The sequence below is a fragment of the Macaca fascicularis genome, chromosome 15 (assembly GCF_037993035.2).
Source record: "Macaca fascicularis isolate 582-1 chromosome 15, T2T-MFA8v1.1".
Taxonomy (NCBI): domain Eukaryota; kingdom Metazoa; phylum Chordata; class Mammalia; order Primates; family Cercopithecidae; genus Macaca; species Macaca fascicularis.
Genome location: NC_088389.1, coordinates 506,682 through 523,854, shown reverse-complemented (window position 1 = coordinate 523,854; position 17,173 = coordinate 506,682). Strand labels below are relative to the sequence as shown.

Sequence of the window (17,173 nt, the reverse complement as noted above, 5' to 3'; positions counted from 1 at the left end):
CAAAACTACTCCAGGGCATGATTCCAGGGCTAATCTGAAACATGAAATATTTAGAAGACAAAGCTTATTGTGAGTGCAATTAATATACACATAAAACACTGGTTTCGCAAAACCCAGTCTTTGCGATTGCTTTTATAAAAAGTAAAATTCTCATGAGGATCACATACACTAACTGATTTTCAAATGAAGGGACTGGTAAACTTCAGGGCATATGATTTCTGCCACACACGAGGGGAGCAGTGAGAGAGAAGAGCTAGGATCAAGTGTGCTGAAGCTGTCCTAGGACTGAAATTCAGTTTCTGCCAAAACAAAAACACAGGAGGCTGTCAACTTCGATAGCAAGCTCTGCTTGAGAGCGTCAAGATGTTAAAATTGCAAAGGGGCTTCTCCCTGCTATAGGCACGCGTGATCCTTGCAAAAACATAGCTCAGCATCATCAAAAATCAGGAAAGAACACAAGCTTTCCAGACACGAAATCCAAGAGCAGCAGGGAGCAGAGTCCAAGCTTGCTCGGCAGAACTGTTCCCGGACAACAGCACAGAGGACGTCACAGGGAGGGCAGGGCAAGCAACAGCAGCTTCCGTGATGCCGCAAGCAGGGCCTGAGCCAGGAGAGCAGTCTCCTCCAACCTGAAAGGAGGCGCGAGGAGCCACAGAGAAGTCAATTCAGGGTCTTTTTCAGAAAGGGGCAACAATGAGAAAATCTGGTCTTACCCAACCACCCCCCATCCACGGTAACAGCTAAACTCGCACGTGCGTCTGTCACCTTCCCCACCCCCTCTTGCAGATGCTCTTCCTGCACCCGGGTGCCTGTCTCCGTGCTGCTCCTGAGGCCACACCTGTTGCCATCCAGTAGTGACCACGAATTCACCTTTGTCCGGGCGAAGCAAACGCAGAGTTCACACACTCTTGTACAGGTTTGCTGGCCGAGAATCTAACCGAGCTGTCCAATTCCAGATGTGCTGGTACCAAGGAGAACGCTCGATGTCCGGCATTTATAAACGGTATCAGTGGGTTCTCCTGGGACTCCCAGGCAGCCGAACGAGGGAGGGAGCTGTTGCCCTGTTGCCCCGAGCCAAAGCAGCGCTGCGAGGCAAACACCACAGGCCACATCACACTCGAGCACCGACTCTTGACAGTTGCTCGTTTGTGTGTTCAGAGTTCAGGGTACAGGCGACAGACAGGCCTGATCTCAGCCATGGGACAGCAGTGATTGCCCACAAGTCCCGTATCTAAGCCCCGACTTGCCCATCGGCCTTCCTTCAGGAACAACGCCCACCTCACAGTGCTGCCATGAACGCTAAGTCAGCACGTATATACACAACCAGATTCATTGCAATTGTGCTTTCTACCCCAAGTTAATACAACCAGGTGCTATCATCGAGACTGAATAACCAATATTAGAACAGAAGGTCAGGCCAGCGATGGTGGCTCAGACCTGTAATCCCAGCACTTTGGGAAGCTGAGGTGGGTGGATCACTTGAGGTCAGGAGTTGCAGACCAGCTTGGCCAACATGGCAAAACCCCATCTCTACTAAAAATAATTTATCCAGACATGGTGGCACACACCCTGTAACCCCAGCTACTAGGGAGGCTGAGGCATAAGAATCGCTTGAACCTGTGACGTAGAGGTTGCAGTGAATGGAGATTGTACTCCTGGGCTCCACCCTTCCAGCCTGGGTGACAGAGCAAGATTCTAATAAAACAATAAAAGGTCAAGATGAGAACTGATTGCCAAGGTCCACAGTCCATATACTTAAAACATAAAATTCATTAGCTAGTACTTGATCAAGTTGCTGCTTTCTTCATTACAATCTTGTATATCCTTCTAACACGGCTCAAAATGTTTACATTTGAACACACCTCGAGTATAACAAAAAATAAAGTGCCTGTATTTCACAAACGAGCAATTTCCAGTAAGGCTGCATCCTGCTCTAGTTAATCCTTTGACAATGTAAAACTGAGCCATCCTGACATAGCACTGACACATGGTGCAAGAAGAATGACCTCCAATTAAATCGCTAGATTTAGAGAACACGTAAATATAGTTTATCACTAATTCACTAGCCATTAGCAAGATTTTAAAGGAAGAAAAATTATCAGGACTGTAACTAGGAATAAAGGCAAAAATAAACATGAAGAAATTAGTCACGTTTAAATCAATACCCTTTCTGTGAGGCCGTAACAAAGTATACACAGCAGGGGCACAAACTGTCATGCTAAACTGTCACCAAGCTCTCTATGAAGGTAGTAAGAGCGTCCCAAGTCGCAGAGCCTCGTCTTCCTATTTAAACCCTAAACAGCCAACACCACTCAGCATGCAGTGAGAGCTCTGAAAGCTCAGAGGAATGCATGATGGAATGAAGGGCCCTAGCCCTGCCATCACCCTGCTGCTTATTAAAAATATAAAACAAACCCCTGCCTTCAAGGTGCCCAGATCTAACTAGTACAAGGTTTTGCTTTTAACAAGTTAACTACGAATGATGAAGACTCTCAACAGCTGTGCGAAATGTAAGGCAACCTCATAAGAGGAACTTGGCTGAGACTAAACCCAGAGATAGTTTTTTTAACCACAGAAGAGGAAAGAACTGAAGAACCTTACAGAAAGTTGACAGCAATTTCTATTTCTCTATGGTACAACCTGGAATTTACCTTTGAGACAGACTGCCCTTCTGTTCTGAAAAATCAGATTATTCTTGCAATCCTCCATCAGGACTGAAATTCCCAAAGGCATGGAAAACCAAGTACTAATTTTAACCCCCCCCCCAAAAAAAAAAAAACTACCTATGATCTTAGATGTGAGATTTAGTATTCTCAAATTCCAAATTTGGAAATATTTTGCACAAAGTCCTTATTTTCCCTGTTTACTTGAAAGCTCTCTATTCTTTTGTCCTAAACATCTTCCTTCTCATCCTTCCAAACAATATCTGAAGATGAACTTACATATCGTTTTCAATGTTACAAAGAAGATACTACATTTGTCATGAACTGTTTATATTCACAGCTCTAGGAGGGATTTTGCTACATCGTGAGGAATAACACGAGGCAGTTAATACGCCACGAATAAAGAACAGTAGAAAGTGGACACATTTCCTGATGAGTGCCGATTTCTCATTGAGCTGCTGACAAAGTTATAATACAGAAAGCTAGACAGCTGCTCTGTTAGTTCTACCTCACTTAAGTGACCGAGTCATTGTTGTTTCGGTTCCCTCTCTCGTCTGGGGATGAGGCACACCTCACAGAGCTGTTTATGATTTCAGGAACACACACATCAATGAAGTGACTGTTCCTAAATCGTTGCAAAGGGTAGAGTAACCTGCCAAATTTCAACTAGGTTGTAACAAACAACTGTTTTCATCCTACACGCTCCGGTGCCAGCGAGATGGTGCGTTCTTGGATCCCTGCGGGAGCCCTATTCCTGGTGCCATAGAGCGCACACACACATTTACATCCACATAATGTACGTATATGGCACACTGTAACACGTGTACCTGCATAGAGCGTACACACATCCGAATACGTGGAGTGTACATGAGTGCACTACGTGCGTACAGAGTGCACACACATCCAGATCCATGTAGGGTACATGCATAGAGTGTACACACATCCAAATATATATAGTGTACAAACAAGTTCACTACGAGTGTACAAGCATAGAGCATACACACATCCATATAGCAAATGTACATAGGTATGCTAACATGTATGTACATGCAGAGCATGCACACACGTCTATATGCATACAGTGTACACAGGTATACTATAACCTGTATGTACATGCATATGGCATACACATGCACATCCGTATGTACACAGGTATGCTATTTGCTATATGTATACACATGCATATAACATACATTCTTATCCAATGTACGTAGGTGCACTACAGCATGCATACACATGTGCAGGGTACACATATGCACATGTATACAATGTACATCAGTACACTAACGTATAAAACGTATACACATATGCAATAGTGTACGTACATATGCAGCATGTATACGTATTATTGTGTACATATCCAGAAGTTTATTCAGTGTGCATAGTGTACATGCATGCTTGTGTGCACATATGTATATATACATCTGCAGAAATAATGTGCACATACCCACATGGTGCACGTACACAGGTATGTATGTGGCATTAAATACATGCATGTATGTACACATGTAGAACAGATAGGTGTCCAACTAGTGTGCATATAATCATCCCCGTAGATACACACATATACACATGTACATGCATGCCTACAGCATGCACGTGTGTAGGACACAAATGTAGTGTACATACCTATACACTGTAAATACATGCAGTGGAAATACACGTAGTATGCGTACACCACATACACACATGTACATTTATACAGTACGCATACACCGAGACCCAGAACGGGTCATGAGTATTAACATGGCGCAAACGCTTCCAGTTCTACCTCAGTGAATTTTTTTCAAACTATAATAGAACTCATATAAAAAGGGTTTTAAGGAAATCAATACAGCTAGTGACAAAAACAGTGGGAAGGGCACAACCACTTTCCCTCAGAGTTCTGGGCCTGACCGTGGAAGTTCAGAGGTTTCCTAATGCAGTACACATCAGAACTGACTCACAATGAAGCACTCCTTAAAAATTAAAAATGTGTCCTCACGTTTTGGCCTTTGAGACAAAGCCTCTTAGTTAATCGAGTTCTGACTGAATTTGACTCACAGTACTCTGGCAGATTCTTCATTTTCTGGTGAGACAGACGAATGTCCCAGGGTGAGGGCAATGCCAGCCGTTTCAGGGTCAGCTTTTCGAGGAGCGATGTCTGGCAGAACACAATCCAACACCATAGTAGGATCCCCCACCCAGCCACTTAGACGCTTTCTGGTACTTACTCTGTCTGCTTGTTTCCCTTTCTTGAATTCAGCTGGGGGGAGAAAAAAAACCAAAAAAATCAAAACCAAAAACAAACAGCCCATGTGTTTGTGTGTCTGAAAAGTGAATACATCCACATCCAACTTTCTAAATGATACACGGCAGGTGTTGATGGTCACCAACCAGTGGCCACTGTTGACAAAATACAAAGTCATCTGCAAACATGAACGAGTTTCTAGGAATACAAAAGTCAAGGGAATTTACTTCACATATTAAAGCTCTCAAGGGTGCTCATCAAAAATATATTTAGAGGTTTTCCTTTCAAGTTATTTTTGAAGATTTTTAAGTTGCAATACTTAAAAGCCTCTGGGAAAAGAAAGGATACAGGTATCTGGAAGATTTATACTAAATGATTTTCATGTCTTTTTGATAAAGTTAAATAAGGTCAGCCTTGAAGTAATGGGTTCCACTACTCTGAGGCTGTGGATGGAATCCACACCACCACCAGACAATTGAATAAACAGCAAGGCTGCACACACAGGACACAGGCAGTGAGCCAGCCTGACTAGTTGTCAGCTTCTGGGTCAGTTCTACCCAGTTCTGGCCAGGCCCCACTGGAGATGAAAACCTGCCCTTTAGAAGCCTTCAAACCCCACCTTTCAAAATCTAATCCTCTTCAACTGAGGCCCAAGTCCAAAAATCTACTGACATCTTAGCCCGCGTTAGGCCAGCTGTCCCCCAGCCTTTTTGGCACCAGGGATGGGTTTCATGGAAGACAGTTTTTCTGGGGGGTGGTTTTGAATTGCAACTGTTCCACCTCAGGTCAGGCAGCGGATCCTCATAAGGAGCACCTCCGAGATCTCTCACAAGCAGTTTACGATAGGGTCCCAGCGCCTAGCAGAACACACAGCTAATGAAAGGGTCACAACACCTAGGAGAACATGCAGCTTATGATAGGGCTCCAGCACCTAGGAGAACAGACGGCTTAGGAGAGGGTCCCAGCACCTAGGAGAACAGGTATTAAATGAGTTGGCAAAGCCAAAATCCACCGGATCTACCACTCCAAAGCAAACATACACCACTGCCCAATATTGATGTGAGCCAAAAACAGGGAAGTCCTGAGGGCCCACACTGACCACAGCCAGACACCACTTCTGCAAGAAGCAAGCACGCACCTAGAGATCACCAGTGATGACCCAGGAGAGCAGCTTTGAGCAGAGACAAAGGTGAAGGAGAGGCACATGGGCCAGGGTGCTGGGTGTGCCCGTCTTTGTGACCTCACTGAGATTGCTTACCTCTGGCCCTTGGTGTCCCTTCCTGTGGAGGTAGCAGCCCCCAAATCCCTGCCTCCCTTCAGCACTGACTGAGGCGGCCCTGAAGTCTCCCCAGGACTGAGACTGTTTCTAAATCCTGTTAACTGCACACCCACATGAAAAACAAAAAACAAAATATCAAGTATGCAGACAGGAAAATAAAAATACGTGATTCCTCCCTTATTCAACAGGCATTTAAAAAGTAACAGGAAAATTGTGATAGTCTTTAAACAACCACCAGCTATCACGTCCTGTTGAAATGTTTTAGCTAATCAGGAACATCTTTACCAAGCACTTGTGTGTTCAGGAAATCAGTTGACAGGTCCCAAATAACCTCGGAGCCTGCGACCTGACCCCCACTCACGCACATCACCTCTCCAGAGGAACGTGTCCTGGACACCTTTCAAATGGTGAGGAACAGGAACAAGGGTAGCTTTCCCTCAACACCACAAAACAAGCTCGACCCCGAGGAGCCCGGAGAACAGCGACGTTTGTTTAGATGCTTTCCCACTGTCCTTGTCAGAGCAAACATTCCCATCCCACACCGCCCAGTGTTTAACTCTCCCTGGGATACCAGCAGCCGTCAACCCTCAACAAGCTGGAAACAGAGGCCAAGCTGATAGGAGGCCTCTCTCCATTCCTTACTGAATTCGCTCAGGACACGGATGTTCCCAAACACATATGGCCCCGAGTATTCCACACCTGGGGAACATTCAAACAGCAGACTCTGCAAAGACGTTCCCCTCAAGAGAAACTCAGTTTCTAACTTCCCTTAGGGAAAAACAGGAGACCCAGAACTTTCCAGAAAATCAAGTGTGAGAGGAAGCCACTCACCTCTGGCACTTCCTAAACCTGCCTTCCCGCGGGTGCTCAGGGATGTCCCCGCGACAGCCCCGTCCACCCAGGACGGCAGCAGGTCTCAGGCAGCCAGCACCTGGGCAGCTGGCGAAGCAACCCCAGGGTGAAAACGCCATCCCAGGCACCACTTCCCGGAGCCCCTCAGCAAGAAAAACAGAGGTGGGACAGAACCGAGGGCTGACTCGAGGCTGGGGAGCCACAGACCCGCACAGCTCAATCATCGGACATGCTCTTCTGTGGACAGAGCCCAGGGAGAGGCCAGCACAGAGACCCTCGTGCCGGCTCCACGGGCCAGCGTCCTCCAGGGCTGCAAGTTTGTGATCACAGCTTCAGAATTTGGTTCCAGAATCTTCCGGAATCAAACACGCACCAAACTGTAAAGCTGCCAGGACAGCAGGGCCCAGGAGCAGGCTCAGGGGAGGACCACTTAGAAACCCCACACACAGCATACACGTGTGCATGCTTACTCCACACATGCCACCGCTTCACCCAATAGTATACACGCAAACGCATGTATGTACTCCATACACACCCTCAAATACACTCACCAAATATGATGCGTGTACACACTCCACACACACCTTCAAATACATACGACACACATGAACATGCTCACTCCACCCACACCTGCTAAATACACTCAACCACACATGCACAAACGTGACACACGTGCACAGTCATTCCGGACGTCACACCCCTCACCAAGTACACAGGTGCACACACCTCCAAGTTCAGAACCTGTAGACTCCACAAGCTTTGGTTTCCCCCACTGTTTCTCTCATCACATGAGATCCACACACAGGTGTCATTTACTGACATCTAACACCCGGGGAGGCCCTTAGACAGAACTGCAGTCACAAGTCGGCTTCATTCAGGCATTCATCACCAGCCTCCTGAAGCCACCTCCTGTCCCCAGGGGGAGCGGGGGCCGAGACCGGAGACGTCACTGGGCTTACAGATCCCCAGGCTGGCAACCCAGCGAAATGAGGAGGGCTGGGCCACGGCCCTGGAGGGAGACGGGTACTGGCTCAAGTATGCGGAACATGAGTCCTCATTTCCAGACAGTGTCACCTACGACAGCGTCAGGTGAAAGCCAGTGGTTTGGCATTCCTGGGATAGACAGTTCTGGAAATACAAGGGAAGCTTTTTACTCCTCCCCTCTGAACACATGAGGTCCATGGTCCCCTCACATCTAACACTGGGAATCCGAATCGGTGACTCCTTGTCCACCTGAGGACCACCCAAGAGGATCCACACACCTGCTACAACAGCAGCACCGCACCTGGTCTGCCGGGGAGCAAAGCAAATCCCACCTTTATGACTAAAACTGGATTACCCTGACACTGGCAGCCTGCAGTGTGTGTATCGTCAAGCCCCCACGTCTGTGCCACCTGCAAGAGGAACACAAGCCCTTAGTCCCAGGTTCTCAGGACGGCCTGTGAGGTAGATGCTGGCACCTTCCCATCTCCCAGGGGAGAGGAGAGAAGGCCACGGTCAGGGCTTGCATATCAGGAGGGTCGGGATTCAAACCCCATCTGCCTCACAAAGCAGCCCTTACCATTCAAGTGACTTCTATCGTCAGCCTTAAAATGTACCACAGTTACCAGCAATTCTGAGTGCTGTTCCTTGGGACATCATAAGCAAACATTTTGTTAGAAAGGTTTTGCCAAATCTGCTTTCAAAATCCTATGGTATGAAATGACTAATGAAAATTTGAGCTATGAAATAAAGCACATAGTTAAATGAATCCCAAAATGACTATCGCGAAGGAAGTTTTAACTTGAAGTGAAAAATATTCTCCAAATGACATCAGCCAGAATTATCTTCAATCATTACTGATCCCATATGCTTCAGGAATTATACAGCATCATCTCAGATATGAACTTAAAACCATTAGCTGAATGCACATTTCAGCACAACCAAAGTTCTGCTATAATAAGCAGCACAGGCGTCTCTGGAGAGGATTTTAATTGGGACTACAAACGATGTGCACGATCGTGGTAAGAGGTTTCATGCTGGCTGTTCTCCAAGGTGCGACACAGAGAGACACCACTAACCTCAAAGACACCTGCTGCTTTGTAATGAGATGAGAGACGATGTGGACGGACTACTGTAAATATTCGAAAAGGAGAAACAATGCAAGGAAAGAATCGTATCAGTTACCCTTTACATTCTTAGAAAAAAACCATTTTTCTTTTGGGATGATTTTAAAAGAAAATGACATTTCTGGATTTTTTTTAACTTTTCTTTCTGAGACAGGGTCTTAGCTCTGTCGCCAAGATTGGAGTACAGTGGAGCAATAGCAGCTCACTGTAGCCTTAAGTGATCTTCCCACCTCAGCCTCCAGAGTACCAGGGACCACAGGCACGCACCACCACACTCAGCTAACTTCTGTTATACAGATGAGGTCTTGCTATGATGTCCAGGCTGGTCTTCAACCCCTTGGCCTCAAGTGATCCTCCTGTCTTGACCTCACAAAGATTTAGCCTAAGCGACCATGTCTTATCGGAAAACAGACATTAGAGCAAATGCATTTCTGTAAGATTTTCTACCTCTTTTCACTGGAGAAAAAGGTAACTTGCCTCCAAGGGTCGGAGACAAAGACGTTACTGCAGACAAGAGCGCTGTGCATCCCGGGAACCGCTACACCACGAGGCACGGCCGTGCACACTGGACGCAGGAGTAACAAACGAGGCTAGCACAGGCCGATGCTGGCCCTCTCCAGAAGCAGGCCTATCCTTCCTCCTCTCCTCAGCCCCCTCTCCCTTCAGGCCTCAGTGGCTGCTGACAGCGGAGAGGCCACAACTAGAGGAGGCTCTCAACTCCACCAGGGACAGGAGTCCCGGACGCTGGGGACTCAACTGCTGTCCTCCGCATCCACCTCCTTCTGGTCCAGCCTTCTCAGGAGCCAGGCGTGGCCACTTTGACCCTCTTTTCCCTTCTGTGGCTCCTACAAAAAACCAGTTCAGAGAGCCCAGGCTGCCTTGCACTCCAGGGATACCTGGCACAGGCCCCCTCCATGTCCTTATCCAAGCTCCTGGGGCCAGAAGGGTCTTGCAATATTTCACTTTCCAGTTGACCATCCCCAGCCTGAAATCCAAAGTGCTCTAAAGAGCATTTCCTTCGAGTGTCATGAGGAAGCTCAGAATGTTTCAGGTTTTGGAGCATTTTGGAGTGGGGACTCTCAGCCTTAATTTGAACCTCTTCAAGGAAGCCACACACTGAAGCCCCCGATGTCCACCCTACACAATCCCAGCACACCATCTGAAGTCCTCAACAACATATTTTCTTTCTTCAAAAATAACCACAAGTCACAAACTCACACACAATCACAGAAGGGGGTTGTGGACACCCACACAGATGATGAAATTTAACTGTCACATTTTTACCTAGGTAATTTAAAGTCATTCCTCAAAACACACCTGTTTTACTGAGTTGCATTTTAAGGTGAACACACACAAATCATTTCAGGGAAACAAACGTCACTTTGGGCTGCGTGTGGTTTCTTGACTCCCGTGAATAACTCAGCGTTCACCCTCACTTCTGGATAAGGGAGACGATGCAAAGAAAACTGTTAAAACAAAGACATGAAAACAAGTTTAAGAAGGGTTTGAAAGGTTCCTCCTGTCCTCCTGGAGGGGAGACGAGGATGCCTGGAAAGCTCACGGGGGACAGGAGCACAGCCTCCTCGGTGTGTCATGGACGCTGCCTCACCAAGGGGAGAGGATGATGCCTGGAAGGCTCACAGGGGTGGGAGCACAGCCTCCTCAGTGCTTTCTACAGTCAGCAGCTTCAGAAATTCCTGCAGAAGCAGAACACATCATGAGAACTGAGACTGGAACACCCCAAAGAAAGGGATGAGGGGTCAAAAAAAGCATTCGATCATTACCAAGGAGCGCGGGCATGAAGCCGCTTCAAAGACCGTGTGAGAAGTCACTCATAGGCGTTTCAGAAAATAAGGGTAGTGCGAGATTGCTCGATCAGCTCAAACAGGCTGCCGTCCCTCAGGCCATGAAGTCCCTGAGATGAGCCTGTCACTGAGCAGAAGTCACTCGCATCTCTGCCAGAGAAAGTACTACAAGCTGACACATAACCTCAGGAAACCTGGGCTTCAGCCGGTCAACAGTGAGTCTGACATGGTACATCCCTCCAGATAGTTAAAGACCCCAGGGGTTCATCGGACAACCTCGAAGGGCTGTGTCTGTCCAGCTCCTTTTCCAAGTTCTGGATGATTTTTCCTAATGCACTATAAGCAGCATGTTCCAATAGAGATGTAATTAACTGGATGGGTGTCCTCTTAATTTTGAAATTAGAAACACACTTGGCCAGGCACGGTGGCTCATGCCTGTGATCTCAGTACTTTGGGTGGCTGAGACAGCTGGACTGCTTAAGTCCAGGAGTTCAAGTCCAGCCTGGGCAACATTGCAAAACTCCATCTCTACAAAAAATACAAAACTAAGTCAGGCATGGGGACACATGGAACATGTGCCTGTGGGTCCTGGCTACTCAGGAGACTGAGGCAGGAAGATCACTTGAGCCTGGGAGGTTGAGGCTGTAGTAAGCTGTGCTCACACCACTGCCTGGGCAACAAAAAGGTTTTTTTTGCCTGTCTCAAAAAAACCAAAGAGAAAAAGAATTATATACCTGACTAGGCCAAAATAAAAGAGGCCTTCGCTGCCTACATAAAGGGCTTTCAGAATTCACTTCCATCCTTAGGAAAGGCGGCCAACACCAGGCTGTGTCCCTTAAGATGCCCTGTCTCATATGGGAAAAAAAATCAAGAGAAATCAAATAAAGGCCATAAAATACATCAGTTTCAACACTAAAATTTGATAGTATGCTTTAAATTGAAGATGAGTTAAGTCACATTTCCAAACCTCTGAAAGCACGGTTACTGGGAGGGAATGGTTTGCAACACACAAACGCAGCTCTGTAAAAGTGCCCAGGCTGGATGAAGGCTCAAACGTCAGTGCAAGGAGAAAGTCTGAACAAACTCTCTCCTGCCCTGCTGCTGTCCTCTTCCAAAACACACTGTTTATCTGTCAGTTTAGAACAAGGCCTAGGGAGGTGGGAGGCAGGCCTGGGAGGGTCACCTAGCATCCAAGCTCCTCACCCACACAACTGCACGAGGCTGAGCTGAGCAGTACACACAAACACAACTGATTCTCCCCAAAAAGAAGACGGAAGGCAGCACACTGCCATGCCAGGCACCCTGCAGATGAGAAGATTGAGGGGAGCCAGAGGTACCTTTAATCTTGCTTGCATGGTGGAGGGAGAGGAATAATGCCACTCACTTGAGTGTTGCACAATTCTTTCTAGCACTGAGTGGCAGAAAACAAAAATTATAGATGCTTCCTCAGATAAATGTTTCTGAAGAACTGAACATAAATTACGTTCAGGAAATAGCATTATGAATGCCTTAAGTGCTTCTGTTTTCAATAATCCCAGAGTAATTCTATAAACCCGGGAATCAGTCTCACCCAACTCCAGGATCACGGCCCAGGTGACGTGGGCACACACATATCCTGAAGCTCCAATACTCAACTAAAGTGGGGCGAGTGAAAATGATCCTGGGTATAATTTACACGGACACAGGAAGGTGGCTGAGCCCCAAACCCCTAAACCAGGAAGACCAGTGTCCTTCAGGGGCCTCACCTCTGTCCTTTCGCAGCCTCTGGGAACCACCACTCTGCTCTCTACTGACACAAACGCCCCTCCCAAGGTACAACACCAGGAAGATCATCATTCAAAACTGAGGAACGTGGCAGAACAAAGCTGTCAGGAGATTTTAATCACCAACACCACTTGTTACATGACCCAAAGATGATTAAAATCTCAGGCCCTTCAAGACTGAATGCTATCTATACTTAAATGCATTTCATCACCATATTGGGGGGTTATTCCTTTGTTTTGCTGCAAATATATCCAACTGCTGTAAAAGGAAAAGGCAATTTGTTAACGAAGCTTCTTGGAGTGTCTCAACAGGCCTCGAGGTAGGATAAAAGGCAGGACTTCCTGGCAGAAACGCTCAGCTCTGAGGTCAGGTGGAGTTCTTGAGCACCAACCAAGGCAAAATAAGGTCGAAGACCACACCACACTTTCCTCAATCACATCTTCATTCCACCTTTCCTTCTATTTCTCACGACTTCACTGGGAGAAATTGTGCTAAAAGAAAATGGAAACACAGACATACATAGGAGACCCTACAGATGCTGAGAATGGGTGCAGCCATCACAGTCCGAATGTCCTTTCAGGGCCATCTGACCTGGCTGGGATCCAAGTATCCGAGGGCAGGATTGTATGTCAGACCTGTGAAGCCAAGATTACAGCCACTGAACGGCAGTTTTCCATCCCACGGAAACCGGCCTTGGTAGGGGCTTCCTCGGGGACCACCGACCTCAAGCCACCACCCGTCAACTACTTCAACTAACCTACATCATGGCAGAGGCCTCCCTAGGCAGACCAGCCCTGCCCAAGTCCTGCTTCATGGCAAACCCTCCAGACAAACGTCCTTGGCCTCTTCCGGGAGGCTGTGCTCGGAAGGTGCCCTCATTTACTTCTGTGGCTCTGAGACATTTAACTAGAGCCCAACACATTTCTTCCTGTTCACATAGTATTGAGTTAATCGATTTTTATGAGTAAACTTTCACTGGGAAAAATACCATTTCCGGAGCCCCAGTGACCACAATGAAAATGTTTTTACCTTCCCTTACGTGACATCGGCAACGCCAGGTCCAGGAAACGTTCTGGATCTCAGATAATGGCAAATCCACTCATAGTAAGTCTTGGTCTTGTTTCACAAGCTATCAAATGCTGCCCAGAAGCAGGAAAAACCCCACAACGTGGCAGGGAGGGGCGACCAGCGTGAGTTCTAAGGCCAGACCACCCGGATCTGCTGACAGCGTGGTGAGGGGCAAACAGTGCAGGGTCTAAGGCCAGACCGCCCGAGTCCCGCTGACAGTGTGGCTTGAGGAGTTTCCTAAACCCTCTGCTCTCCAAGTTTCATGTCAGAAAAATGCAGTGATAACCGTGTCCACCTCGTTTAAATATGTATATATATACACACACATATATATATACTCTAAACCTACAGCCCTATAAAGGTCATTAATCCTAGTTATCCTCAAGGCATTGAGCGATCAATAATGAGCCATCCCCCTGGCTGCTGACCTGCCACAGCCCCACCCTCCGGAAACCCCGCATCCACACCAGCCACACAGGATGAGACCAGGGAAGGAGCAGGACTGTGTCTTGGGAACTTAAACTCTGGAAGCTGAGTTAAATCAGTGCCGCTCAAATCTTGTCACCAACTATCTTGTTAAATTGGGAGATTCCATCTCTGGGGATCTTGAAGGAACCTGAGGTTCTACATTGAGTGAGATGAGCACTTGTGCTGCAATGAGACGGCAGGGAAAGCAACCGAATCTGGGGTCGCAGCTGCCTGAGGCTTGGGTCCCACCGGGAAAGTGGCACCAGGGCCCTCAGGACAGTGGCGGAGGTCCCAGGAGGCAAGTCCTGGTGCAGAGACTCATGGACCCAAAGATTGCTCCAGGGCCAGGAGGGGCTGCTGCGCTGACAGCCACGAGGCAGGCAGCCTTCGAGCTCCTCCAGCTGCCATCCTGCAGGCAGGGAGGACAGTGCCCAGACCACCCTGGGGCTCCCCCCAGCCTGCCAGGCTGGTACTCTTACTCCAGCCACTGACAAGAGTCCCCATGTTGCAAGCTAGGTTGAAACAGTGCCTCAGGCCTCGGGGCACATGCACCCCCCTGCAGGGCTGGGATGGCTATTCCCACACATCCCCAACTCACAGCAAAACTTAAAAATGAAAGTTGGAAGATACAGCCAGGAAACCAATGCTCAAGAAGCAACTCCAGGGTGACTCTTCCTAGAGCTATTGCTATTGAACATCTTTAAAAACATTTCCAGGGTGACTTCCCAGAGCAATTGCTGTTGAAAATCTTTAAAATTCTTCATTTCAAAATTAGCTTTTATTACACTGTCTTCCCTATTCTACCAAGACTCTAGAAAACAAAACCATTACAATTTCCAATTCTATCTTATAGCAAGTTAGAAATACACGTTTCCTCAAAGGATTCTACATGTTTCCTTGGCAATATCCTTTCCACGCCCCGTACTACTGCCCACAACAGAGAAGGCTTTTCCAACTCAACCCAACCCAACCCAACCCAACCCAAGGGCCCTGAGATAGGCCCCTAACGAATCGTCTACAAACTCTTGAGACAGGCTTGCCCTGACAAATCATCTGCAAACTCCATCTTCCATTAAAAACAGTACCGAAAATGAGCATATTACCACTTTTTAAAAATTACTGTAAAGTGGACAGTGTTCAGTTCTGTGAATTTCGGCACAAATATTCCCATAATCATCATCACACAAGCAGAACAGTCCAACAGCCCCAAACCCACTCACGGGGCCTCATAAGCATACCCTCCCATTCTCAGCAACCACCCTCTCCGTGTCCTCCCATGACTCGGGTCTATCTTTTGCGAGCGTTGTGGCAAAACACTCGCAAAATCACAATTTCCTGGGCATCGTGCTTGGAGGTGCACCCAGGGTGTCCTGTGATCAACAGCCAGGCCTCGGGGCTGCTGGGTATTTATTATTCCACATATGGCTGTGGCACATTGTAACCTGTTTTGGACAACTATAGACAGCGCTATTAACATCTGGGCACAGTTTTTCTTAAACATCAGATTCTGTTTCTCTAGGGTAAATACCCAGGATTGGGGTCACTGGGACCCACGTTTGTGTGAGTTCAGTTTTGTAAGAAACCGCCAAGCTGTCTGCACCGTGCTGAACCCCAGCATCGCACAGGAGTCCCGACTGCCGGTCCTCACCAGCACCTGGGGCTGTCGGAAGACCTTAGTCAGGCGCTCCAGCAGGGGTGTGAACAAATTCACTGCGGCTTCGGTGCACATCTGGGTGCAACCAGTCACGCTGAAGGTCATTTCAGATGCTTTCGGGCCATCCTCCCGTCCTTCTCAGCGAAGCATCTGTTCAGGTCTCTTCCGCTTTTAAGTCAGGTGGTTAGGGGTGTCTTTTATATTAGAAGTTTAATTTTGATGAGTCTTACCTACTTGTTTTCTTCCTTGATTATGGATCATGGTATGGCTAAGAGCTCTCACCCTAGGTCTCCACAATTTCCCTTTCTTCTGCAGGTTTTGTAGTTTGGTATTTTACATTCAGGGCTATGATCCACCTTAATTTTCATACAGGAATTTCTCCCTGTTTTCACTCTTTTGCATATGGCTGTCCCATAATTCCAGCACCATTTGTTGAAAAGACTCAAATTCCACTGAACTGCTTTTGCATCTTTGGATCTGTTCTGGACTCCACTCTGTCAGCTGACCCGTGTGTGTGCATCCTCAGCATAATTTATGACTTTAGTGGCTGTCTCTGTGAAAAAAAGTAACTCTGTCTGGAAGCAAAAACTACATTAGAAGTGCTCTAAATAAGATTCTTCCTGTTGTCAGGAGAGCAAAGCCACTGCCCTAAGCAGAGGTGAGGCCTCAACAGCTCCCAGGCACAACCTTAACACACAATGGGGAAGGGAATTCATTTCAAGGGCCACAACATGAGACCAGCATAGCCATGAAAACTGCAATAATTTCACAACAGAATGAAATTCATAAAGAATTGCTCAGAAGCGTGTGATAAGTTACATAAATCACTGTTCCTTAAATTCTGACGGTTGACTAGAACAGAAATAGCTTCACGGTACAGTTCAAACAGGAGAAAGGTAGGTAGGGGTGGTTTCCACACCACACAGGGCCTGCAGGAAAGGGACACTCTTCCTCTAAACGGGAGATCCCGGGAGTGATGTGATAAGCCATGGTGAGAGTCACAGAACTGTGCAAGCCGGAGTCGCGGCATTTGCCCCACCACGGAACCTGTGTCCATGAACGACGAGGCTCAAATGTCAGGCCGGGGCAACCGAGGCAGTTATCAGGGGACAAGAAAATGAGCGCACGGTGGAGGCAAAGGTCTGAAATCGCGCGGCAACTTCGAGTCAAGTGGGACAAACTGACTCAAAATACAGATTCCAAAAACCACCACAGAGAGCTGCTCCTCGGCTCTGGAAAGGCTAAGTGACTAATGCCCACACTGAGCATCTGCTCCCAGAGA

The 17,173-nt window shown here is 47.4% G+C and overlaps 1 long non-coding RNA gene across 1 annotated transcript in view; it reads right to left on the bottom strand.

Moving 5' to 3' along the window:
* LOC135967298 (uncharacterized) overlaps nucleotides 1-17,173 on the bottom strand; it is a 122,843-nt gene that overhangs the window by 94,562 nt on the left and 11,108 nt on the right. Inside the window, exon 3 of the long non-coding RNA XR_012424000.1 lies at nucleotides 10,450-13,192. This is a non-coding gene — a long non-coding RNA (uncharacterized lncRNA). The remainder of the gene's footprint in view (nucleotides 1-10,449; nucleotides 13,193-17,173) is intronic.